Genomic DNA, 27503 nt, shown 5'->3' on the forward strand with positions numbered 1-27503 from the left:
GTCTGATAAGGGTTAGTATCCAAAATATATAAGGAACTTATACAACTCAACACCAAAATAACAAATAATGTGGTTGACAAATGGGCAGAAAAACTGAATAGACATTTTCCCAAAGAAGACACACACATCAAAAGACGAAAGACACATGAAAAGAGTTCAACATCACTAGTCATCAGGGAAAGGCAAATCAAAACCACAATGAGGTATCACCTCCCAGCAGTCAGAATGTAACAAAAAGAAATAAGTGCTGACAAGGATGTGGAGAAAAGGAAACTGCTGCCCATCAACTTCAGAAACATTATTACAAATGTAGGTCATGATTTACATTTTTAAACTTTAGGTGCAACATGAGTTTAAAAGATTTTTATGGGGGGGGGGCACCTGGGTGGTTCAGCAATTAAGTGTCTGCCTTTGGCTCTGGTCATGATCCCAGAGTCCTGGAATGGAGTCCCACATGGGTTCTCTGCTCAGCAGGGAGCCTGTTTCTCCCTCTCCCTCTGCCTGCCACTCTACCTGCTTGTGTTCTCTCTCTCTGTCAAATAAATAAGTAAATAAACTCCTTTAAAAAAAAAAAGATTTTTATGGGGTGTCCTAGAAACATAACATCTTTTAAAACAGTTACGTGGGGGGACACCTGGGTGGCTCAGTCAGTTAAACATCTGCCTTCGGTTCAGGTCATGATCCCAGGGTCCTGGGATCGAGTCCCACATTGGGCTCCTTGCTCAGCAGGAGCCTGCTTCTCCCTCAGCCTGATGCTCCCCCTACTTGTGCTTGCACTCTCTTTCCCTGACAAATAAATAAATAAAATCTTTTTTAAAAATTAAAAAAAAAGTTATGTGGGAAAGCCTCTTTCAAGTTTTACAACTACACACACACACACACACACACACACACACTCTTAAAGATTTTATTTATTCATTCGACAGAGATAGAGACAGCCAGAGAGAGAGGGAACACAAGCAGGGGGAGTGGGAGAGGAAGAAGCAGGCACCCAGTGGAGCAGGGAGCCCGATGCAGGTCTCGATCCCAGGACCCTGGGATCACGATCTGAGCCAAAGGCAGACACTTAACGACTGAGCCACCCAGGCACCCCCCACATATATATTTATTAACATATATTTATTAGACACTAAAAAGAGCTGGAAATGTCAAAAAATGGACCCTTTGCTTAAAAAAAAAAGAAAGGTCACAAATAAGTGTAGGAAACAGGTACAGCACTGTAAAATGTGAAAAATGCTGGAGTTGAGATATGTAAAAACACCACGAGACTACAAAAGAAGTTATGAGCTCTGCCTTGAGTGCTTGGGAAAGAAAATTTTGCAAAGACAGTGGCATCTAAACTAAGTCTTCAAGAGCTGGAGATTTGGGGAAGAGGAAATAGGATATTCCAGGAATAATGAAAAATGTGCACAATGGCTTAGATGTTTGAAAAGCATGGCATATTTAGGGAACAGAAAACTTCTCTGTGACAGGAGTACAAGGGGGCATCTATGAGATCATGGGACAGAGGCTAAAGGTAGAGGACAATTTACATATACAGGGAATTATTTTAGACTTTATCCAGGGAGCACTGAGAGTTATTCAAGAGTTTTTAAAAGGTGAACAGCAGGAGAAAATATGTGTTTAAAAATAACTGTGGTAGAAGTATGAATTACAGAGTGGAAAGAAAGAAATAATAATGGCAGTTAGTCAAGTTATAAACTTACCACAATGCCCCATGCAGGAAAGGACAGAAGCAGAAATACCATGGAGCCAAAGATGAGGGGAAAATACTAAGGAAGTAAATATAAGTAGAATACTGACGTGTGGATGATCAGCTGAGTATAGATAGAGGAGATATGAAGAAAAAGGAGTCATTTATTCACTCCCCAGTATTCACTGAACATTTTAAAAGAATTATGATATGTGTGTTACGGAATGGATGACTCCAAAGTTTCTAGTTTGAACTGGGTGTAGAGTAATACCATAACTGAGGTAGAGAAGAGAGAAACAGGTTTTTCTGGACAGATGCTTCATTCAGATGGTAGTTTTAGGTGCCTTTGGGGCATCATGTTGAAAAGTCTAGTAGAGGATTGATAGTATGTCAGCAAAAGAAAGAAACCAGAAAAAGAGTAAACAAAAACATTTTCACAAGGTACAGATTTAGAGGGGTATGAAGAATTAATAAAATGGTGCAGGATACCTACATATAAGGGATAAACAGGCAAAGAAATTAAGAAGTGGCAATTAGAGCTGGGAGTACTACCATAAATATAAAAACATGGTTGGAAAAGATAATCATCAACTTCAAGATAGTGGAATGGGTTGCAAAGTTTCAATTGCATCTGTGGCATTTGTTTTCTTAAACAGGAAGTAAATACAGAAATGTTAATGTATTAAATGTGGGATATATATACATACATGCATATATATAAAAATCTTTGCTTGATGTATTTTATAATGTAATACTTATTTTATAATGCAATACATTTTTAATAAGAGGTAGAATAGTATAGTAGAAATAAAGAGACAGACTTTCAGTAAGAAAATGGCTAATAATGCTACAGACCAAAATGAAGTCAGGTAGTATTTCAACTGATTTTAAAAGGCCAGCTGACTGGTAATTAAGAGCTCACTGGTGACTTTAGCAAGAGCATTTCTGCTACAGCGTCATGAAGATAAAAGCTATATTGCAGTAAATTGAGTAATAAAGTAATGACTAGGTCATGAATATATGGAAAATTTTTGGAATGCAACATCTTCATAAATTGGGAATATACACTTTTATCAAGATGTTTTCTATTTCTTTGTCTAATTCACAAATACTGTCCTTCACAGTCTTAGTGTAATCTAGCACAGCAAACCCTTGGTTTACTCAGCCGTTCTCCTCCCTACTTTAATAAAGAATGATTGTCTGAGTTTGTTTACCTTCCTTCTATCTGCCAATTTCTTCATCTGCCCAGGCCCAAGTTGTAAATAATGTTTGATTCAAGCCACTCATGTGGTCTTATCCCTTTCTCCAATTAACTGGGTAAACCACGAGCATGGGCTTCTTCTTGGAAGTTTTCCTCACTTGTGAAAAGGAGTATAAAACAGGAATATTCCATTTTCCTCACCTAAATGTTATCATCTGTGATGCCTAAATCTGAGACAACCATTCAGGAATGACTAAGCACTCATCTGAAAGGAGGATACCAACATAGCAAGAATGGTAAGACAGAAAGGTAAAAAGAACTTGGGTCCTTTATGATATTGTTCAGGTATTGAATTGTAAAACCCTACTATAATTCTAGAACACACTTTAGCTCCAGAAATCTTATGTGAAATAATATCTAGTGGGTTGTTTTTTTTTTTTTTAAGATTTTATTTATTTGACAGAGAGAGACACAGCGAGGGAGGGAACACAAGCAGGGGGAGTGGGAGGGGGAGAAGCAGGCTTCCCACTGAGCGGGGAGCCCAATGCAGGGCTCCATCCCAGGACCCTGGGATCATGACCTGAGCTGAAGGCAGACGCTTAACGACTGAGCCACCCAGGCGCCCCAAATAATATCTAGTGTTTAAGTCAGTTTTAGTCTGGTTCTCTGTTAACTTGTAGCTGGAAGGATCTTAAATGATAAATCACAGGACAATAGTTAATACATTAATCCCTTTCAATCTGTCAGGATTCAATACACTGACAAAAACAGATCCCCAACTTCTTTCAAAGTGTTTACAGAAATCAGAGATATCCTTAAAATTGTAAATCTCATAGCCTAGAAAGATAAAATTAAAATTCTAAGCAAACTATTTATTTCGTACTGATATTTGATAGAGCATAATGTACATGAGTATCTGCCAAAACACAATACTTTACCTCTTATTTTGAATATTACCGCTATTTTAAAACTTTTTGAGAAATATGTACTTAAAATTAAAATTATGGATATTTCTTCTCTTAGACACTATTAGAAATTTTACCTAAAATATTTTTTAAATCCTTTGAAGTGTAATTTACATGCAATAAAATGCACCCATTTAAAGTGTACAGTTCAATGACTTATGGCAAATGTCTTTAACTGTGCAACCAATAATACGATCACAATATAGAACATTCCAATCACCTCCAAAAGGTTCTTTTGTACCCTTTTCCTATCAGCCCCAATCCCAGCTCTAGGCAACCACTAATTTGTTTTCTCTAACTCAAGATTTACCGGTTTTAGAGTTTCACATGAATAGATTCATACTATATGTAGTTTCTTGCGTCTGGCTTCCCCCCACCCCAAGCGCTGTCTCAGACACTTCCATGTTGCTACATATATAGGTAAGTAGAATTCCACTGTATGAATATACCATTATTTGTTTATTCATTCACTTGTTGATGACTATATGGATTGTTCCAGTTTGGGGCTATTATAAATAAAGTAGCTATGAACATTCCTGTACAAGTCGTTGTATGGGTTACATAGGTCATACTTCCACCACTATAAATACCAAGGAATGGAACTACTCGGTCATATAAAGTTAAGCATACCCTTTACCGTAAGAAGCTGCTGAACTGTTTTCCACAGCAGCCGTACCATTTTGTGTCCTCACCAGTAATGAATGTAAAATCCAGTTAATCCACATTCTCAACACTTTTAAGTCTTTCTTTTCCCTCTCAAAAACCCACCATATGTATGAACCTCATGGTAACCAAAAACCTATAATAGATAAGCAAAAAATATAGAGAAAGCTAAGCATAACACTAAAGAAAATCATCAACTGCAAGGAAAGACAGCAAGAGAAGAAACAGCATTACAAAAACAATTAACAAAATGGCAATAAGTATTTACCTATCAGTAGTTACTTTTTTTTTTTTTTAAAGATTTTATTTATTTATTTGACGGAAAGAGACAGCGAGAGAGGGAACACAAGCAAGGGGAGTGTGAGAGGGAGAAGGTTTCCCTCCGAGCAGGGAGCCCGATGGAGGGCTGGATCCATCATGCCCTGAGCCGAAGGCAGACACTTAACAACTGAGCCATCCAGGCGCCCCTACCTATCAATAGTTACTTTAAATTAAATAGTTTAAGTCCCCCAATCGAAAGACATATGGTTAGAGAATGGATTAAAAAACCCAAGACCCATCTATATGCTACCTATAAGAGATACATTTCAAACCTAGAGACACATACAGACTGAAAGCAAAGGGATGGAAAAAGATATTCCATGCAAATAAGAGCAAAAAAGGAGATCAGGGTAACAATACTTAAATTGGACAAAACAGACTTTTAAAAAAAGACTGTAACAAGAGGCAAAGGAGGCATTACCTAATGCTAAAGGGATCAATCCAACATGAGGATATAACAATTTTAAGTATCTACGTACCCAACATTGGAGCACCTTAATACATAAAGCAAATATTAACAGACATATAGGGAGACTGACACTAATACAATAATATTTAGGGACTTTAACATTCCACCTACATCAATGCATAGATCATCCTGTCAGAAAATCAATGAGGAAACAGTGCCTTTGAATGTTACATTAGACTAGATGGACATAACAGATATGTACAGAACATTTCATCCAAAAAAAGCCAGAACACACATTTTCAAGTACACATGGAACATTCTCCAGGATAATGGTAGGCCACAGAACAAGTCTCAATAAATTTAAGAAAACTGAAATTATATCAAGCATCTTTTCCAATTACAATGGTATGAAATTAAAAATCAATTATAAGAAAAAAAAACTGGAAAAGAACAAACACGTGGAGGCTAACCAACACAGCACTAAACAACAAATGGGTCAATGAAGAAACCAGAGAGGAAATAAAAATATCCATGGGGACAAATGAAAATAAAAACAAACCAGTCTAAATCTTTGGGACCCAGTGAAAACAGTCCTAAGAGGGAAGTTTATAATAATCCTGGCCTACTGCAAGAAACAAAAAAAATCTGAAAAACAAACAAAAAAAACCCAATCTTACATTTAAAGAAACTATAAAAAGAACAAAGCCCAAAGTTTGTAGAAGGAAGGAAATCATAAAGATCAGAGCAGAAATAAGTGAAATGGAGACAAAAAAACAACAGAAAAGATCAATGAAGCCAACAGCTGGTCCTGTGAAAAGACAAACCTTTTGTTAGACACATCCTAAAAAAAAAGAGACAGAGACATAAAAAGAAACAGAGAGAGGAGAGAGAGACAGAGACAGAAGACAGTGAGACAGAAGACAGAGACAGAGACAGAGGGGACCCAAATGGATAAAATCAAATGAAAGAGAAGTAACAACTGACACCACAGATATACAAAGGATTGTAAGAGACTACTATGAAAAATTATACACAAATAAATTGAAAAGCCAAGATGAAATGGCTAAATTCCTAGAAATGTTCAGTCTTCAAAACTGAATCATCTGAACAGACTGATTACTAATTACAAAATTGACATAATCAAAAAACTCCCAACAAAACAAAAGTTCAGGCCCAGATGGATTTACAGGTGAATTCCACCAAACATTTAAGAAGAGTTAATATCTAGCTCTCTTGAGTCCCACTTCCAAGACAACCAAAGAAAGGAATAAAGGTTGTGCCAAAAAGGGCTGCAGCCACATGCAGTCTATTCGCTGCACCAACTGTGCCTGTTGTGTGCCCAAGAACAAGGCCATTAAGAAGTGCGTTATTCGGAACACAGTAAAGGCCACCACCATCAGGGACATTTCTGAAGCGAGTGTCTTCAATGCCTATGTGCTTCCCAAGCTGTGTGTGAAACTACATTACTGCAAGAGTTGTGCCACTCACAGCAAGGTAGTCAGGAATTGCTCTTGTGAAGCATGGAAGGACCAAACACCCCCATCCCAATTTAGACCCGCGACCTTCACCAAAGCCCACGTAAGGAGCTAAGTCCTTAAGAACTGAAGAAAAGCTGTTCTCCAGGAAAAAAAAAATAAATGGCGATTATACTTCAAAAAAAAGAAGAGTTACTATGTATTATCCTCAAACTATTCCAAAAAACAGAAGAGGAAGGAACGCTTCCCAACACATTCCACAAAGCCAGCATTACCCTGATACTATAACCAGATAAAGACACTAGAAAAAAAAGGCCACAGACCAATATCACTGATAAACATAGATGCAAAAATCCTCAACAGAGTGTTAGCAAACCTCATTCAACACCACATTAAAAGGATCTTTCACCAGAATCAAGTAGGAGTTATTCTAGCGATGCAAGGATAGTTCAATATCTGCGAATTATCAATGTGACACACAAGAGTAACCAAATGAAGGATAAAAATCATGTGATCATTTCAATAGATGCAGAAAAAGAAATCTAAATACCACACCCATTCATGACAAAAAAACTCTCAACAAAGTTGGTTTAGAGGGAACATAACATAATATAGGCCATATAAGAAAAACACACCAGCATCATATTCAATGGTGAAAACACTGACAGCTTTTCCTGTAACATCAGGAACAAGATGAGGATGTCCATTTCTCACCATTTTTATTCAACACAGTACTTGAAGTCCTACTCACAGCAATCAAAGAAAAAAAAAGAAAAAAGAAAATACATCTAAATCGGCAAGGAGGAAGTAAAATTGTAAACTATCTGCATTTCTACACACTAATAATGAAGTAGCATAAAGAGAAATTAAGAAAATAATCCCATTTACAATTACACTAAGAAACAAAAATAACTAGGAATAAATTTAACCGAAGAGGTAAAAGAACTGTACACTGAAAACTATAACACCCATGAAAGGAACTGATGACAATGCAAACCAATGGAAAGCCATACTGATGAGGGAACAGAAGGCAAGCTGAGGACAAAGCAGAAGCTGACACCCTGCAACCCCCACCCCCCATGGGATGTATGCAACATTCCTCAGGCACTCCTGGCTGCCCTAAAGGACAAAGAAACAGTCCTTACTACCTACAGCCCATTGACAAGTCCTTGAAACAGGCATGGTGACATTCCTCTAGGAACTCAGCTGCCTCAATGTTAATACTTTGCTAAGGGCAAAAGGCAGTCCTAGCCTGACCCCCTCCCCTCCACCAAGATCCTGTAAGTCTACTTTAACGTATAAAAATTCCTTCGGAAACTTCCTTTATCTCAAACCCCCCAAGATACGTGTTGGCAATCATCCCCCAAGCATATGGCCCACCGATATATATCTGAAGGGTCTCATGACTAAGGTTTTATTAGACGGTAATAAATGACCCTTTCCCAACAGTAGCTAGCCCCCTCAAGGTCTTGGAGACCTTGCTTCCAAAATTCCTTAGAGACTTACGCTATCCCTAGCCCCCTCCCCCACTTGAGGGTATAAAATAGGCCATTCCTCACAACCCTGGGGCAGCAGCTCTTTCTGCCCACGGGTCCTGTCCCCGTGCTTTAATAAACCACCATTCTGCACCAAAGACGTCTCAAGAATTCTTTCTCGGTCGTCGGCGCCGGACCCTACCCCACTGAACCTCACGTATAGTCACCTGTACCTCATCAATACCGTGCTCATGGATTAGAAGAATTAACATTGGTAAAATGTCTATAATACCCAAAGTAATCTACAGATTCAATGCAATCCCTATCAAAATACCAATAGCATTTCCCACAGAATTAGAATAGTCCTAATATTTGTTGGATGGAACTGCAAAATACCTGAACAGCCAAAGCAATCTTGAGAAAGAACTACAAAGCTGAGGTATCATAATCCCAGATTTCAAGATATACTATGGAATTATAGTCAAATTATAATCAAAACAGCATGGTACTGGCACAAAAACAGACCTATAGGTCAATGCACTAGAATAGAGAGCCCAAAAATAAACCCACGCTTATATGGTCAATTGATCTATGACAAAGGAGGAAAGAATATCCAGTGCGGAAAAGACAGTCTTTCCAATAAATGGTGTTGGGAAAACTGGACAGCTCCATGCAAAAGAACAAAACTGGACCACTTTCTTATACTATACACACACACACACACACAAAACCTCAAAATGGATTAAAAACCCAAATATGAGCCCTGAAATCATAAAACCCCTAAAAGAAAAACAACATAAGCAGTAATCTCTTTGACATTGGCCTCAGCAACATATTTTTGGATAGGTGTCCTCCTGCAAACTATTGGGACTACACCAAAATAAAAAGCTTTTTTGCATAGGAAAAGGAAACCATCAACAAAACAAAAAGGCAACCCAGTGAATGAAAGAGGATATTTGCAAGTTATATGTCTGATAAGGGTTAGTATCCAAAATATATAAGGAACTTATACAACTCAACACCAAAATAACAAATAATGTGGTTGACAAATGGGCAGAAAAACTGAATAGACATTTTCTCAAAGAAGACACACACATCAAAAGACGAAAAACACATGAAAAGATGTTCAACATCACTTCATCAGGGAAAGGCATGAGGGAAAGGCAAATCAAAACCACAATGAGGTATCACCTCCCAGCAGTCAGAATGATTAATATCAGAAAGAAATAACAAGCATTGGTGAAGATGTAGAGAAAAGGAACCCTTAAGCACTGTTGGTAACGGAAACTGGTGCAGCCACTGTGGAAAACAGTATGGAGGTCCCTCTAAAACTTAATAGAACTACTATGTGATCTACTTTTTCTACCACTGGGTATTTACCCAAAGAAAACAAACACTAATTCAGAAAGCTATACGCACCCTTATGTTTACTGCAACATTATTTACAATAGCCAAGATACAGAAGCAGCCTAAGTGTCCATTAATAGATAAATGGATAGGGGTGCCTGGGTGGCTCAGCCCGTTGAGCATCTGATTCAGGTCTTGACTCTCAGGTCTTGATCTCAGGGTCTTGATCTCAAGCCCTGTGTTGGGCTCCATGCTGGGTGTGGAGCCTACTTAAAAGAAAAAAATTTTTTTTAAATAGATAAATGGATAAGGATGCGATATACATACAATGGAATATTACTCAGGCACAAAAAAGAATGAGATTTTGACATCTGCAACAACATGGATGGACCTAGAAAGTATTATGCTAAGTGAAATAAATTACCAATTCAATATCTATAACATACAGGGCTACTCACATTCTCGATTTTTGTTACACTTTGGTAACTTACAGCTTTTGAGATCTGTCTAATTACCCAAATTGTTAAATTTATATTAGCATAAAGTTGTTCATAATGTTTATTAATGTACTTTGGTACCACAGCCCCTGGGGGTTTCTACTATAAGTTCTGAATGATCAACAAGGACTTTTTCCTCTAGCCAGAAAAAAATCAAATGCCTCCCCACCGTCTATGACCTCAAAGGGTACAGCTCATATCAACCTGGTCAACACTATGCCTGGCTTTGTAGTTTCATTCTACATACATTCTACACATACATTCTAGAATTCAGAGGAAAAAAAAAAAGAGTGACTCCTACAGAAGCTTTTAGAATCTCTCTTTTTTTTTTTAAGATTTTATTTATTTGACAGAGATAGCCAGCGAGAGAGGGAACACAAACAGGGGGAGTGGGAGAGGAAGAAGCAGGCTCCTAGCGGAGGAGCCTGATGTGGGGCTCGATCCCAGAACGCTGGGATCACGCCCTGAGCCAAAGGCAGACGCTTAACGACTGTGCCACCCAGGCGCCCCTAGAATAATTTTTCTACTTAGTGTCCTTCTTTTGGAATTTTGCCCTGCAACTTTCAGCTGCCTCAGCCTCTATGAATTCTGATTTCTGTCTCCTCAACTTGTTGAGATCACTGTCCTTTGCCCAAGATTCCTTTCCCTGCTCTCTAATTCAGACTGTGCCTCTAGGCAGGAAGTTGGGGTGATTAGGTGACCATACAGCTCACTTGTTTGTTTCCCTTATTTCAGGGATCACAGTCCTGCATTGCTGCTGTCCAATATTTGAAAACAGTTGTTTCATGTATTGTGTTCAGATTTTCAGTTTTTAGAGTTTGGGGGGGGGTAGGGGGCTGGTAAATCCATCATAGCCACTTAAAATGTTCTTAAAAATTAATCCCTGGGGAAAAAATTTCATTCCCTGATTTTAATGTCATTAAAGTACAAAGAGTATTAATTTCCAAATAAATTTGTACTTCAGTTTATATAGGTTTATTCTTTAATAATGATCACTTTCAAACAAATGAACATTTTAAGTGTTTTACTGTAATTGGTTAAGGCACTCTGTGAGATTTTCCTTTTAATGTCAAGAAATAAAAATAGGGGCACCTGGGTGGCACAGCGGTTAAGCATCTGCCTTCAGCTCAGGGCGTGATCCCGGCATTATGGGATCGAGCCCCACATCAGGCTCCTCTGCTATGAGCCTGCTTCTTCCTCTCCCACTCCCCCTGCTTGTGTTCCCTCTCTCACTGGCTGTCTCTATCTCTGTCGAATAAATAAATAAAATCTTAAAAAAAAAAAAGAAATAAAAATAATTTTTAAAGTTTCATTTCCTTATGTGCCCACAAGGTAACTCTAAAATTTATATTCAGCTTAATGCTCAGCAGGCTGTTTTGAACTCAAGAAGAGGTTTTATTCTAAAGATAAAAATGGTAATGGGGAGAAGTTAAAAATCTCATAAAAGTCAGAAACTTTTTTTTTTTTAAGATTTTTATTTATTTATTTGACAGAGAGAGAGAGACAGCCAGCGAGAGAGGGAACACAAGCAGGGGGAGTGGGAGAGGAAGAAGCAGGCTCCCAGCGGAGCAGGGAGCCTGATGTGGGGCTCGATCCCAGGACCCTGGGATAACATCCTGAGCCAAAGGCAGACGCTTAACGACTGAGCCACCCAGGTGCCCCAAAAGTCAGAAATTTTTAATCTGATCATACAGATTAATCCCAAAAGGCTGGTGTTTCAGTTTAAATGCATATCTTGACAGGTTATCATTGCTTTACTGCTAGGAGCTTACTATTTCCCTCCCATATGTGGATTCAGCACCTCTATTTCAGTATTCCTGATGCTTTAACCAACTATTTGCTTTGCTGGGATAGCTGTTCCCTACCCCATAACTTCTACTTTCAAGTTTGATTCATTTGTGGTCTATTCCAGGTTCCCTCAATTTCCCACAGCCACTGCTTGATTTGCCTATTTCTGAGTTTGCATTGATATGAAGAAGAGTAAAAGCAATACCCTAACTTGCTGACCAGTTATGGTTTGGCCATCAGGTGCTCACCCCATGATCCTCCTTAAAAGACTGTTGAGTCTAGAAGGTACCAGCGTATCTGTTCTGTTTAGCATAAGTTCTTGTTTTTAGCTACACAGATGCCCACTTTAGCAAAATGTATTTAAAGTGAAAACCTTTCAAACTGAAATAATTTCTGTGTTAGAATCAGGTTAATACAGTTGACTCTTGAACAACACAGGTTTGATTGCACAGCAGGTCTACTTATACACAGATTTTTTACAGTACTGTAAATACTTTCTCTTCCTTATGATTTTAACATTTTTTTCTTTACTGTAAGAATACAGTGTTTAATACATGTAACATACAGAATATGTGTTAATTGATTGTTCATGTTATTGTTAAGGCTCCTGGTTAATAGTTGACTACTAGTCGTTAAGGTTTTGGGGAGTCAAAAATTATACACGAATTTTTGACTGTGTAGGGGGCTCAGCACCCCAAACCCCTAAGTTGTTCAAGGGTCAAATGTATACGCAAGTTTTACCTTGATTCCTCATCATGCCTGAACTACTTTCTCATCTTCCCTGGATAATGGGCAAGAAAAAGTGTGGAACTAAAAATATCAAGAGTTTTGCTGATGAGGCAAGTTCTCAGAAGCAGAGAAGTAAAATGGTCCCTTTACTATTTCTCATATGGCTGTCCTGTCATCCCCCAAAAGAAGTAAATTATTGTACTTAAAAACCAGGGCCATTACATTTGTCTTTTTTTTTTTTTTAAGATTTTATTTATTTATTTGATAGAGACAGCCAGCGAGAGAGGGAACACAAGCGGGGGGAGTGGGAGAGGAAGAAGCAGGCTCACAGTGGAGGAGCCTGACGTGGGGCTCGATCCCAGAACGCCGGGATCACGCCCTGAGCCGAAGGCAGACGCTTAACCGCTGTGCCACCCAGGCGCCCCTACAATTGTCTTTTGTTTTAAATTCCTGTAGGAAATAAAGGATAAAGTAGTGACAACAACAAGAAATGCTACCAGATATCTCAGATACTCAGGCATTCTCTTTCTTCAAACCTCTGGCCTTTGATAATCCTGTTTCAACTTTCCCACTTCTTTTCTTTCCATATACGCCCCCCACTTATTTTAGCAAAATTTATTCCAACTTCCCTACATTTCTCATACTTGCTTAAAATGGTGGATTTCTATGGGGCGCCTGGGTGGCTCAGTTGTTAAGCATCTGCCTTCGGCTCAGGGCATGATCCCAGGGTTCTGGGATCGAGCCCCACATCGGGCTCCCTGCTCCGCTGGGAGCCTGCTTCTTCCTCTCCCACTCCCCCTGCTTGTGTTCCCTCTCTCGCTGGCTGTCTCTTTCTCTCTGTCAAATAAATAAATGTCTTTTTTAAAAATTAATAAATTAATTTTAAAAATGGTGGATTTCTGACTGTGCTTGCTGCTTCCACTACATTAAAACTGCCCATTAATGTTCCCAATTAACTCTGCATCGCTAATCCAATAGTCAATTTTCAGGCCTCATCTTACTTGAGCTGTCAGCCCTACTGGACACAGGGACCATCACTTTTCCTAAAAATGCTTTTTCCACCTGGTTTCTAGGACACACACCCCAATCCACCCCCTACTATGTAGCCCCAGTTACTTCTCTAACCTCATCTCCTACTACTTAACTTGCACCAGTTCTGCCACACAGACTTCTTCCTATCTTTCAGATGGGCCATCTCAGACCACTGCACTTTCTTCTCTCTGCCTGGAAAGCTCTTACCAGATACCTGCATAGCTTATCCCTCAGCGTCTTTTTTTTAAGTCTTCATGCTACTGTCACCTTCTCAATGACACTACCTCTGACCAACCTATATGAAGGAGCAATACAACACTCCCTAGAACACTGCCTATTCTCCTTTAACCTGGTTTATTTTTCTTGATGCCATTTATCACCATATAAAGCATAAGGGTTAAGTGCAGACTGTTTTATTTGTTTATCGGATGTACAGCATAGTAGTTAAGAGCACAGACTTTAGAGACAGAATATCTGGGTTCAAAGTCTGAGTCCAGGGGCGCCTGGGTGGCACAGCGGTTGGGCGTCTGCCTTCGGCTCAGGGCGTGATCCCGGCGTTGTGGGATCGGGTCCCATATCGGGCTCTTCCGCTGTGAGCCTGCTTCTTCCTCTCCCACTCCCCCTGCTTGTGTTCCCTCCCTCGCTGGCTGTCTCTATCTCTGTTGAATAAATAAATAAAATCTTAAAAAAAAAAAAAAAACAACAAAGTCTGAGTCCACCACTTAGCTGTATGAGCTTTGGCAAGTTACTCAACCTTTCTGTGCCTCAGTTTCCTCAACTATAAAATGAGGATAATAAAAGTAAGCTTCCTAGAGCTGTTGAGGGTAAATAAGTTATCTGTAATGCACCTAAAACAGTACCTGGCATATATTACTCATTAACGTTTGCTATCACGGTGATGATTTTGATGATAATGATGGCTCCTGTCTCCAAAATATAAGAAGAGGAAAATTGAAAAAAAAAATTATTAAAGTATAACACATGCGCAGAAAAGCAAACATAACAAATGTACACATCAATGCATTAGCAGAAACTGAATACCAATGTAACTCATAACTCAGATCAAGAAATGTACTGCCAGCAACCATTCTACTGGAAATACACCTTGCAGTAGAATGCTGGGTCAGAGTATACACTGCTGAACAGTTTTCCAGGGTGGCTATACCAGTTTATACTCCCAACAGCAGAGTATGCGAGTTACCACTACTTCACATCTTCACTAGTACTTGGTATTTTCAATGTGGTGGATGTGTAGTGGTCTCTCACTGTGATTTTAACTTTACACTCACAGTTACTAATGAATGAGTGCCTTTACATGTTTATTGGCCATTCTCCTTTGTGAAATGTCAGTTCAAGACACTTGTTCACTTTTCTATAGGGTTGTCTTTTTTTAATGATCTACAGGCATTCTCTATATTTCCTAAATAACAAAGGAGTGAAATTTTTATCCCCTTCACCTCTCTATTCCTCTAGAATAAAGCTAAGAACATATGAATGAAGGCTTGTTTTGTCTTCAAATCACCTCCATTTCTACAACTCTGCTTCATAATCTGCAATTTATGGTGATTCTCAACCTCTAATTCTACCGAAAGAGGTTCTAACATGTTGCCTACCTAATAATCTTTACAAAGTAAAGATTTGTAAAGATTTTATAAGACTTATTAAGGTATTCCACATTAACTTCCCCAATTTTCTTTCCTAACCTACTTTCCCCATCATTGTTAAACTTCCAAACACAGGCTTGAGGGCTGAGGAAGATAAAAAAGCAAATTAGAAGTTAACTAAACAAATCAGAGATTGTGTTTTAGGCAGAAATAGCAGGATGTTCAAAAGCCCACAGACAAGAGAGAACAAAGTGGATTTTGAAACCGTAAGTAGTTCAGTGCTGAAGTACAACATAAAAGAGTAAGAGGAAAGAGGAGGCCAGAATAAATAGCAACAGGGAACAGAGCCTCTGTCACAAGGACTTTTTTTTTTTAAGACTTCATTTAGTGCACACGAGTGGGGGGTGGGGCAGAGGGAGAGAGAGAGGAAGAGAACCTCAAGCAGACTCGTGCTGATGTGGCGCCCGAGACAGGGCTTGCTCTCACGACCCCAAGATGATGACCCGGGCTGAAATCAAGAGTCAGGCGCTTAACTGACTGAGCCACCCAGGCACCCCTGTCTCAAGGATCTTACATTTCCTTCCAATTAACACAAACTACTTTAGGTACATGGACATTCATTTCATTTTTGTTGAAAGAATGCATTACTTGGTTCTGAATAATTCTATCCAACAACCCAACAAACTGTTTTCCCCAAAAGGGCCAAGCATAGAAAGAGTTCTATAAATACTTGCAGGTTTTCCAACCATTCCTAACTTATCAACTCTGTAAGTCAGATAAAAATGTTTTTCAGGGGCGCCTGGGTGGCTCAGTCGTTAAGTGTCTGCCTTCGGCTCAGGGCGTGATCCCGGGGTCCTGGGATCGAGCCCCATATCAGGCTCATCCACTGGGAGCCTGCTTCTTCCTCTCCCACTCCTCCTGCCTGTGTTCCCTCTCTCGCTGGCTGTCTCTCTCTCTCTGTCAAATAAATAAATAAATAAATAAATAAATAAATAAATAAATGTTTTTCAACTTTTTATATATATGTAGATGGTCATATATCAGAATTACCTATATTGGGGGCGCCTGGGTGGCACAACGGTTAGGCGTCTGCCTTCGGCTCAGGGCGTGATCCTGGCATTATGGGATCGAGCCCCACATCAGGCTCCTCCGCTATGAGCCTGCTTCTTCCTCTCCCACTCCCCCCGCTTGTGTTCCCTCTCTCGCTGACTGTCTCTATCTCTGTCAAATAAATAAATAAAATCTTTAAAAAAAAAAAAAAGAATTACCTATATTGAACCTACTTTTTAACAGTGTGACTAATAGAGCTGGAACAAATTTGATATATTTCTCAATGCACCTGGCTCAATCATTAGCAGGTAACACACTGCACGATGTGTTAAGGTATTTTGTTTTAATAATATTTTATACTTTGACAATGCTTTGTTTCCAAAGTACTTTATTACTTAATCTGATCCCATAATAATCCTAATATTTTACCAGCAAAAGAGTAAGGATAACCTCTACATCATATAAGGAACCTGAAGCCTGGGGAGGTTGACTTGCTCAAGGAGATGAGGCTGAGTCTTCTGAGTTCTAGGTTACCTTCTTTCCAATACCCCTACAGAACCTCCAGGGAAGCCTGTGTATACCATTTTCTGTTCTTTGGTAAGTTATTAAATATTAGCCCTTTAGAAAATGTTACAAACATGATAACACTACTGGCAGTCAGCTTCACTGCCCCACCTATAATACAAGTGTAACTGAAAACAGTACCCCACCCCTCTGATCATGACCATGCTGCTTTATTATTAGTAATAGTGATTAATACTTTTCAGACAATTTAACATACTTTTGAACTGTTAAAAAATTTAAATGTACACTGTATCTGTAAACTAATTCTAGCAAGCTAAGCAATTATTACATTATATGCTGTATCCAGTCGGGGGGTGGGAAGCCCTGGTTTGGCATTTTGCCCAGATGGCTCCAGTTTACAACTAAGTTTTAAATCTGTAAGAAATCCCAAAGAAATAAATTTCTAGAATTAATCATAAGATATGAAATGATCAGTTCTCCACAGGTCACAGTGCTCTACAGACCATAAACATAAGGGATGATTTTTCTTTAACTTTCACTTTTAAATCTCCTCCCTTTAGCATAAAGCACAAAGGGCAGGCAGGACTAGGAAAGAATAGAAAACATAGATGGAAAGGAGGAAACAGACTACTAAAGGGCGTGCACTTTGTCTTGTAAAAGCAAACAAAGAACTTAATTTTCCAAGAGTCAAAGGAGAACAGAAAATGTGAGCAATGGAAAACTGAGCTTGCAGTGCTCACTGATAGCAATTTTCTACCTTTTTTTTTTTCATTTTAGATACACAAACAATTGACCTTAAAGAAAAAGTAAGCCCATTCATTGTAAATTCCTCGTGGTTCCTTATGGTTTCTTTAATGAAATCTGGCATAGGATCAGCCATAAGAAGGACCTGATGTAAAAAATATGTGAAGAACTGTAAAGAAGGGGCACCTGGTGGCTCAGCTGGTGAAGCAGCTGCCTTTGGTTCAGGTCATGATCTCAGGGTCTCGGGATCAGGCCCCGAGTTGGGCTCCCTGCTCAATGGGGAGCCTCTTCTCCCTCTCACTCTGCCCACCACTCCCCCTGCTTGTGAGCTCTCTATCAAATAAATAAATAAAATCTTAAAAAAAAAATTGTAAAGAATACTTAAAATGTACTATATTAGGAATTATAGTTAAAAATCATGACTAAATGTAAAGCCCCAAGATTTTTAAAAAATTATTACATTAACATGGAACAGATCTGAATTAAGAAGATCTTATGTAAGAGTTAATTGCCTTTGGCCACTTTAGGCAATTAGTAAAAAGTTTGTTGATAGAAAGGCACATGTAAATATTTATCAGGCATCATTCCCTCTACAAATTCAACTTTTGAAAAAAAAATATGCTGATTACCTATCTTAAAAAGATTTTTTTAAAGGATTTTATTTATTTGAGAGAGAGGGAGAGAAGGAGAGCACAGACGGAGAAGCAGACTCCCCGCTGAGCAGAGACACCCCCCCCCAATTTGGGGCTCAATCCCAGGACCCCGAGATCATGACCTAAGCCGAAGGCAGACGCTTAACTGACTGAGTCACCTAGGTACCCCCTCTTAAAAATTTTTATCCTCTCAGATTTTCACACTTTATCTACTACTGTCCTTTACCAAGATTTTATACCTTCAAATTACAGTAAATAATTAGGTATTACTTAAGACTAGAGAGCAGGAAAAATTAGATACACATTTTTAGAAAGTTTATAAAATTGACCTGAAAGTCTTTTCATTTTCCCCAAATTCCTACATTTACTTTATTCCCACCATGCTTTTGCTGTAACAATACCTTAAGTTTCAATGTATGTTTTAGCCAATAGATTTAAAACTTAAAAGTTTAATTGGTATATAAATTGAACCCACAACTGTACACACGAAATTAATACAGATTTGGGGAGAGGAAGCTTTCAGCAATAAAAGTAACAAGCAAGGAAGGAGTAGTCAGATGTACTTCAAAAACCAAAATAAGTCACATGAATCACATGAAGGGCAGCATAGCGGGAGATGAGCTGGGAAGTAAGGTAAGAAGGAATCAGTTTAATCTGTTACAGTTCTCAGAGACTAGGAACTTTTCTGATCTTTGATACCTTTGGTGCAGGTCTTGTCTTCTATTCAACCACTAGCCTTTTCTCAGGAATTAGCAGAAGCTACACACTTGCCTCTCATACTCAAGCCAATATTTCTAGTAATAGGAATAAGAAGTTTTTTTTTTTAATAAGTTTTAATTGATATCCAAGAATTTAATTTGTGGGGGCGCCTGGGTGGCTCAGTCGTTAAGCGTCTGCCTTCGGTTCAGGGCGTGATCCCAGCGTTCTGGGATTGAGCCCCACATCAGGCTTCTCCGCTAGGAGCCTGCTTCTTCCTCTCCCACCCCCCCCCCCCCGCCTGCGTTCCCTCTCTCACTGGCTATCTCTGTCAAATAAATAAATAAATAAATAAATAAATAAATAAATAAATAAATCTTTAAAAAAAAAAGAATTTAATTTGTACATATTATGTCCATTGGAAACCATTTTCCAGTTACAAAAACTTTGTTTTGAATTTTAGATGTACAGAAGTTATAAACATGTTTTTAATGTATGTGCTGCCAAAGCGGACACAATAAACATTTTTTTTTTTTTAAGATTTTATTCATTTGAGAGAGAGAGAAAGCATGAGCGGGGGAGGGGCAGGGGGAGAGGAAAAAGCAGACTCGCCACTGGGAGCAGGGAGACCCAGCACCCTGGGATCATAACCTGAGCTGAAGGCAGACACTCAACTGACTGAGCCACCAAGGTGCCCCTAAACATGTTCTTTTAAAACAGTGTCCTTTTTGGCTTATTTTCCTACCTTATATCCTTTCTCAAGCAAGATGATATATTATTACAAGTAATTTTGTTAGAATTTGATACAAATTAAATGTTTGTTTCAAAATTTTAATTACCAAATGTTAAAGATTTTTTAATTTCTACCTTTCATTAAGAAAATTCTATCCTGTCCACAATAAATTAAAAAGTACGGTTTTGGTATATACCAGGTACTTAAAAGTTTATTGTTTAATTTTCTTAGCCTGTTTCATTCAAGAATCAATGCCAATATAATTGCCTGGATATCTACTAGGTAAATGGATGTGTTCAATACCAATTTTGCCTTTAAATAGGCCTCTTTTTTCTTCTATAGTCTTTCCAGCAATTTGTTACAAGAGAATGTGGTTTTACTTTTTAAATTAACAGAAAAAGTCTCTCAGATCTTCTAAAATATAAAAACTTATTACATATGTACCTGCAGGCATTCTCTTCCAGAAACAAAGGGTGAAGATGAAAGACTAGTTCTAGTTTTGCCAAAATACCCACTCACTATAGGAGGCTCTTTTAGCTGGGCAGCCACTGGAACACCTTCCAGGAATTTCAAATTTACCATCTCCAAAATGGGACCTGTCATCTTTCCCATCAAAACCCACCCTTCCTTCTGTCACCTGTGTTTCAATGAATAGTAAGTACATACTGCCTTAGCGAGACTCCTGAGAGTCATTCTTAAATCATATCCCACATATCCAATGAGTCACCAGGACCTGACCACACTACCCTGTAATCTCCAAAATTCTTCCACTTCTCCAACTAATCACTACTTCACTTGGCTACTAATCATGTACTGTCTGTACTATTGCAACAACTTCCTTAACTGACCTCCATACCTCCAGTGTTACAGTTTCTCCAGCCTTTTACATTTGCAGTGTGAAGATGTGTTTTCTACAAAGAAAATGAGATTAGGAGTGTGAAACGGAATAAAGGAAACCTCATTTAAAATGGAGTGGGAGGCCAGAAGGGGGAGTTCTCATGCCTTAGGGCTTGAGAATGTGGATCCCAAAAGGAAGAGACATACCTCACATTCCCAACAGGAAGAAGCCTACTTTACTCCTTCAACAGAAGAAGGGAAGAATTTCTCCTTGCCCAGCAACAAGCTCGGACAATAAGAAAATACCACAACTCAGCCTATGAGAAACCATTACCACAGAATTCTCAATTTCCTCTAAAGGACTTTTGTTCAACTTCCCACTTTCTCCTTTTCTCTATAAAGTAAGGTTCTTCTCCTTTGATCTCGACTTGCCCATGGTGTCCCAAATTGCAATGCTCTGCTATATCTGATAACCCATTTTCCTGGTCAAAGTTCTAACTGATAGTTTTAAAGGTTAACAGGAGCCTTCAATGGCCCTGAACTCCTCTTGCTCCCAAAATAAAGGCCAAACACCTTAATCTGAAATAGAAAGCTCCACAGAATTTACCTCTCCAGGCTCATCTCTTTCCATTCATCTCTTACATTCTATGCTCCCTACGTACTAAATTTCTTTTAGATCTTCAAATGTACCATGTTCTTTTCCAACTGTTTGGCAAAACTTACCTTTCCTTATGCTTGACTTATAATTAGCCAACCTTCAGGCCTTAAACATTCAAGGAATCTTCCCTGACCTCTTAAGTGCTCTTACAGCATATTTTATTCCCTCCCCCAACCATTTACTACCCTGAATTGTCATTGCCTATTTGTCTCTATCCTCCTCTAAACTGTAAACTTGGGACAGCAAATTTTTTGTCTCTATTGTAGGTTAGCCTACCATCTACCCCACAGCTGATACCCAGTATTTTTAGAGTGAATGAGTAAGAACTAACTTTGGAGTTAGACCTACATTTCAATCCTGGTTCTGTCACTTATTAACTACTGTGCCTTTATCAAATTACTTAAATTGCTCCTAAACCTTAAGTTCCTTTTTTTTTTTTTTTGATGATGATTAATAATACCTATCTTGCAAGGTTGTGACAACTAACTGACATTATACAGAGAGCAGCTAACACATACTAGAACAAAAGCAAGTGTTTGCATTGGTTAAGACTCTTCTGGCTACAAGGACAGAATCTAACTAAAGGTAGCTGAAGCAAAAAGAATTGTTATAAAGCCTACAGTACTTTCTCATGGAATTCAAAGTCATAGGGAAAAATTAGAACCAAGAACTTAAATAATAAAAAGTACATTTCTTTGTTTTCTTTTTTCTGGTCCTTCTGTCTGCTCCACTTTCAACCCTTTCTTCCTCATCTTCTCCTCCCCTCCCTATTTATCAATCTCTCTCCTCCTTTCCCTTCATGTGTTTGTTTCAGTCTCTCCATCTTTCACCTCTGCTATCCTGTTCATCTGTATCATTCTTCTCTCCTACAGCAGAATGGCTTTTTCGACTCTTTACAGGGTAGAACATGGCTGCCAATAGTTCCAGAGTTATAGATCTTCATTTTAGAGCTAGACAGAGGGATTCTAACTATGAACTCCAAATTCCTAAAGGATTCTAGCCCAGACCCCTTAAGCCAGTGGGATCACCATAGAAACATGGCATGTGGGGAAGGTCTTAGAAAATGAGGAAGTCTAGGTAATCAAAACACTTGGGGCTTACAACTCCATCCATTAAGTAAATGCTATTAATGTTTCACAAGAATTATTTTACTTAAGTGAATTAGCTATGATAAGAATATATTAGTAATTAGTCAAGTTTTAAGTTACACTTCCCTGATTTTAAGTTTCATACAAATGGAAAATGTGATATCAACATGAAACATGTAACAAGGATTATTCTCTTTATTTTTTTAACTCCCTGAACTTCTGATCTGAACAGCTAATGATGCAAGACAGACTACAAGGTATACTTTTTAAAAATATATCTATACAAGTAAAAGATTTAAGGATATTCTAAGAAAGTTTCAAATTATACAGCACACTTACAGCTAGAGTTGGGAACAGATCTCAAAAACACCTTTTAAAACTTGAATTAGCACACTCTAAATGCCTTCCTCATATCTTGTTCCAAACTGAACAGAAAACCTTATATAAAGTGGAAAAAACGTTTGGGAAAAATCATCACATAACCTTTTACAGCTCTCTAGCAGTAAGTATAGATCCAAGGTTATAACAAAACTAAATCTGAGAGCTCAACTTAGTTCAATTGGAAAAATCAGCATAAGACAGTAAGTTCACATATCTACTTCCCCGCCTCTACACAGATTTTTCTAAGCATTTATACGTATCATTTACTGGTTAATTTTTCACCTGATATTAATATTTGTAATATACAATTAACAAAGTTTTTTAGCTATTTCCTTTACTAATAAGCAAAATAAACATAAGTTATTTACACTAAAGAAAACAGGAATGCTAAATTAACTCAGTCTTCCCAAATTTCTTATTGGCAAAATGCCTATTTTGAGACACATTTTGTCACATATATGGCCAAAACTTTTCTTGCAATTATAAGTGTCCGTAGGACATTTATTAAACACAATTTCTAATTTCTTCTTGTATTAAGAGGTTTTTTAAATTTTCTTTTTAACTGCAAATTTCCTCCATGCTCATCATATTAAAATTTAAATAACAGATGTGGGGCACCTGGGTGGCCCAGTTGGTTAAGTATCTGACTCTTGATCTCAGCTCAGGTCTTAACCCCGGGGTCATGAGTTCAAGCCCCACACTGGGCGCGGAGCCTACTTTAAAAATAAATAAATAAAATAAAATTTAAATAACAAATGTATATAAAGTAAAAAGGAGTTGGAATAAAATTTAAATAACAAATGTATATAAAGTAAAAAGGAGTTGGATGCACTAACTTATTTAATCCAGAGAGTAACCACTGAAGATATGTGCCATTATTATCCCTGTTTTACAAATGAGGAAATTAAAGCCTGAGAGATTAAGTAACTTGGTTCTATGTCATAAAGCTAGTAATAGAGACAAAGCCAGAAGTTGAATGAATTCAGATTCTGCCTCAGTGTTTTCTACTTCCACGTCAGACATAACAAAATTACCTATTTCTATTGCTGCCATAACAAACTGTCACAAACAGTAGATTTAAACAATGCAAATGTATTATTTTACCATTCAGAAGTCTCACGTGGGTCTCATTAGGCTTAAACCAAGGTGGCAACAAGGTTGCATTCTCTCCTGGAGAACCTATGAGAATTGGTTTTCTTGTCCTTTCCAGCTTCTGGGGGCTGCCCTCATTCCTTGGCTCATGGAGTAGTCTCATCATCTTCAAAGCCAGCAACACTGCCTGGCTAAGCTTCTGCCTGTTACATTTCTTTGACTCTTCTGCCTTCCTCTTCCACTCTTAAAAACCCTTGTTACTAAACTGGACCCACCTGGACAATCCAGGCTACTCTTCCTACTTTAAAATCAGTTAATTAGCCACCTAAATTCCAACTACCACTGTAATTCCCCTCAGCCATGTAACCTAATACATTCACAGGTCCTGGGAGTTAGGATATGGATTTTCGGGGGAAGCCATAATTCTGCCTACCACAGTGTCTATATTTGTAACAAATAGGCTATCAAAATTATACTGATCCAATATGGTTTAGATAGTGAGCGTGTTTTGGCTCAAAATATATCATGTTAATTAGGTATTAAGGAACATAACTTTTCTAAATTAAAAGAATGGTTTAATTTATTTAGCTCTCAAAGTAAAACAAAGTTCATCGAGTGAACTCACTCATCTAACTAGGTCTTAGAGGGGAATAAGCCAAACAGAGATACCATCTTCCTCTTCCCTTATCAAACCTCTGAAGCACTAGCCTTGGGGGTTGAAAGAGAAACAAGCAAAGCTGGCCTTGTTCTAAGTGGCTGGAAGGAGATAGAAGCATTGTAAAAGGCCTGAATCCTGGTAACAGGGCTGTGGTTGGCATAAACCTGTTTGGATGACACTGAACCCAATTGTTCTTCAAGTGCACCCTAACAAGAATTCGACAGGAAACTGGTCTCAGCAGAGCAATTACCAAAACTACCAGGGATTTAAAGATGGGAGACTCTGGGTGAGTACATGGGTGACTTCCTTCTTTGTAAAAACACCAAACATGGAGGCATTTTCCTTTTCTTCCCTCCCTGGAGAGATATAAGGGTACTTAATTTGAGTGAGTTATTTGTGAATTAGCCTACTCTATTAAGATTTCTCTGTAAACCCCTAACTCAATGCTCATGGCGTTTTTATGGTCATTTGCAGGTATGTGCAGAGCTGTGAAAAGTTGCCAGATCCACATGTCCCCAGCTCAAGTCAAATAAGGCTCTCCTACTGTAAAGTGTCCTTTCTGCAGTCTATCTAGTGTCACTTTGTGTGTGTGTTTTGTTGGCGATGCTGTGGTTTAAAATGGCCCCCAGGTGTCGGTGCTGAAGTGCTGCCTAGGGTTCTTAAACCAAAAATGCTGAGGTGTGCCTTACAGAGAATATGTTATATAGGCTTCACTTGGACATCAGTTCTAGTGCTATTTGTGACTTTAGTGTTAATGAATCAACAGTATACATTAAATAAGATGTCACACATGGAAGAGAAGCACACATGGAATGAGATTATGAATTGATCAGTTGACTGAAACGTTGTAACCAGAGGCTCACAGGAACCTAACCTTGTAATTCCTCTAGGAGCAATGAGTCAGTATTCACTAACTCAGTGTTCACAGTGACTTTCTTTTTTCTTCTTTTTCTTTAAACCCTTCTCCTTAAAGATTTTATTTATTTATTTATTTGACAGAGAGACAGCCAGCGAGAGAGGGAACACAAGCAGGGGGAGTGGGAGAGGAAGAAGCTGGCTCCCAGTGGAGGAGCCCGAGGTGGGGCTTGATCCCAGAATGCCAGGATCACGCCCTGAGCCGAAGGCAGAAGCTTAACAACTGAGCCACCCAGGCGCCCCTCACAGTGACTTTCTAAACCAGAACTAGTGCAGATAATGACAACTGACTGTATTTGAACACTTCGATAGAAAAGATTTCTATGAATCAAAAGTTATGCTTTTTTAAAGTTGTGGTATATGTCAAATTTCCCTCTAAAAAAATTTCCCTCTAACAACAAATTTTTAAAAAAATCTAAAATGCCATATTGTTCGTTCCATTTTTAAATTACATTTTTAAATGAATTAAAACCTCCAACAATATCCATAGTACCTCTGCATTTTTAAGTGAATTAAAATCCATTCAAATGAATTGTTACATTATATTGTTTTGCCTCAAATAGAAAAAGTATTTCATTTGCTAACCATGTATTTCATTACCAAATACTAAAAAAAATCAGGGGCACCTGGGTGGCTCAGCTGGTTGAGTGTCCAACTCTTGATTTTGGCTCAGGTCATGATCTCAGAGTCCTGAAATCGAGCCCCACATCAGGCTCTGAGCTCAGTGCAGAGTCTGCTTGTCCCTTTCCCTCTGCTCCTCCCCCCACTCACAAGCACTCTCTCTCAAATAAAATCTTAAAAAATAAATAAAACAAAAATCAATGTGACCAAACTGAGAACAAGTAGTTATGACGTTCATATTTTATATATATATTTAATAATGTGCATATTCACATTTCAAAGGGCTTTGATGAATAAATGAGTAAAGGAAGTAACTAAACACAAGGTAATACACCTAGAAGTAGTCTGATGAAGCATGTAGGGTAGAATAACTAATGAACTGAATTGTAATCTAGTAAAAAAAAATACATTTCTCTTAATTAGATGACAATGAGAACTATCAAACAACAGATGACACTTATACTACATTATAGCCACTATGCTTAGTACTTAAAACGGTTTATCTCATTTAAGCCTCAAAATATCCTTAAAAACAATTACTTTTCTTATTTACAGATACAGAACCTGATACACAGAGGGTTAAGTAACTTGTCGAAGGTCATACAGCAAATGAGGCAGTAAGACTTCAGAGTTCCAGTGGTTTACCAGATTCAAAATGAACCCAATTTAAAGCTTCAAGTTGTACAAACGTTTCCCTACAATAGCCTCAGGTATTTATTAAAAATGAAGATTCCCAGCTCTTAGTCTAGGTTTACTGAATTATAATTTCTAGAGGTACACTTTAGGAGCCTACATTTCTACAGACACCCCAGGTGATGAGTAGCAACAGTTCAGTTTGAAAGCCACCACTTTTAAGTATATGACTGACCCCTATTCCTGTGTTAGAAGCACATATATTCCTGTGCTAGAAGCACACTATCACCAGAAAACATCTTGCCTTTGCCATCTTCTTTGTGTCTTTGTTCATGTTATTTGCTCCCTCTGGAATGTCCATTTTATTTATCCTTCAAAACATACTCAAATCCCACTTCCACCACGTCTTCCCTGAATGTGTGTTTCTCCTCTCTTGATCCGCCTTTGAACTTTAAACCTCCAATACAAAACTTCTTGCAGGTCTACATAGTAGTATATTAAATAAACAGGAAACTAATAAATAGAGTTTCCTTTTTATCTCCTAAAAAGCTTAATTGACATGGTGTCTTGCCTGAAGTAGACATAATTTTTTTTCTTTTAACGTCTTTTGAATGAATTACATATCCTTTCCCAATCAATGTTTACGACTGGAGCCGAAAGATAAATATTAGCCAACAAATTAAAGTTTGAATCTGGCTTCTTTAACTGAAGGGAATATAGATTAAAAATAAAAACAACAACAACACTGCACACAAGATTAAAAAAATAAATTCATCCCAGAATAAATTAACATATATCAGATTAATTTACTAATTACCTACAACCCCTTTAAGGTGTAAAGACTTGATAATGCTAATGACTTCAAAAACTGCTCTAGCCTCAAAATGTCAGTATAAAGTGGGTGACAAGAAAATAGGAGCTATATTAGAAAGACAAATGCATGGTGACCATTTAGCTACCTCTGACATCATCTTATCAATTCAGGGTGGCAACAGCATTTGATAATATTAGTTTTCTGCA

The 27503-nt window shown here is 38.2% G+C and overlaps 1 protein-coding gene across 4 annotated transcripts in view; it reads right to left on the reverse strand.

Annotated features, from left to right (window-relative positions):
• Positions 1–27503, reverse strand: part of YES1 (YES proto-oncogene 1, Src family tyrosine kinase) — a 72680-nt gene that overhangs the window by 25895 nt on the left and 19282 nt on the right. The window contains exon 2 of one of the 4 annotated variants that reach the window (XM_087869942.1): positions 9622–9815. The exons of 2 other annotated variants lie outside the window; for them this stretch is intronic. The gene's annotated coding sequence lies outside the window, so the exon portion shown is untranslated. Of the gene's footprint in view, positions 1–9621; positions 9819–27503 lie in introns of all 4 variants that reach the window. One more of the 4 variants, XM_087869941.1, reaches the window with a different exon arrangement.

The sequence above is a fragment of the Ursus americanus genome, chromosome 19, assembly GCF_024610735.1.
Source record: "Ursus americanus isolate L20-20 chromosome 19, mUrsAme1.1.p, whole genome shotgun sequence".
NCBI lineage: Eukaryota > Metazoa > Chordata > Mammalia > Carnivora > Ursidae > Ursus > Ursus americanus.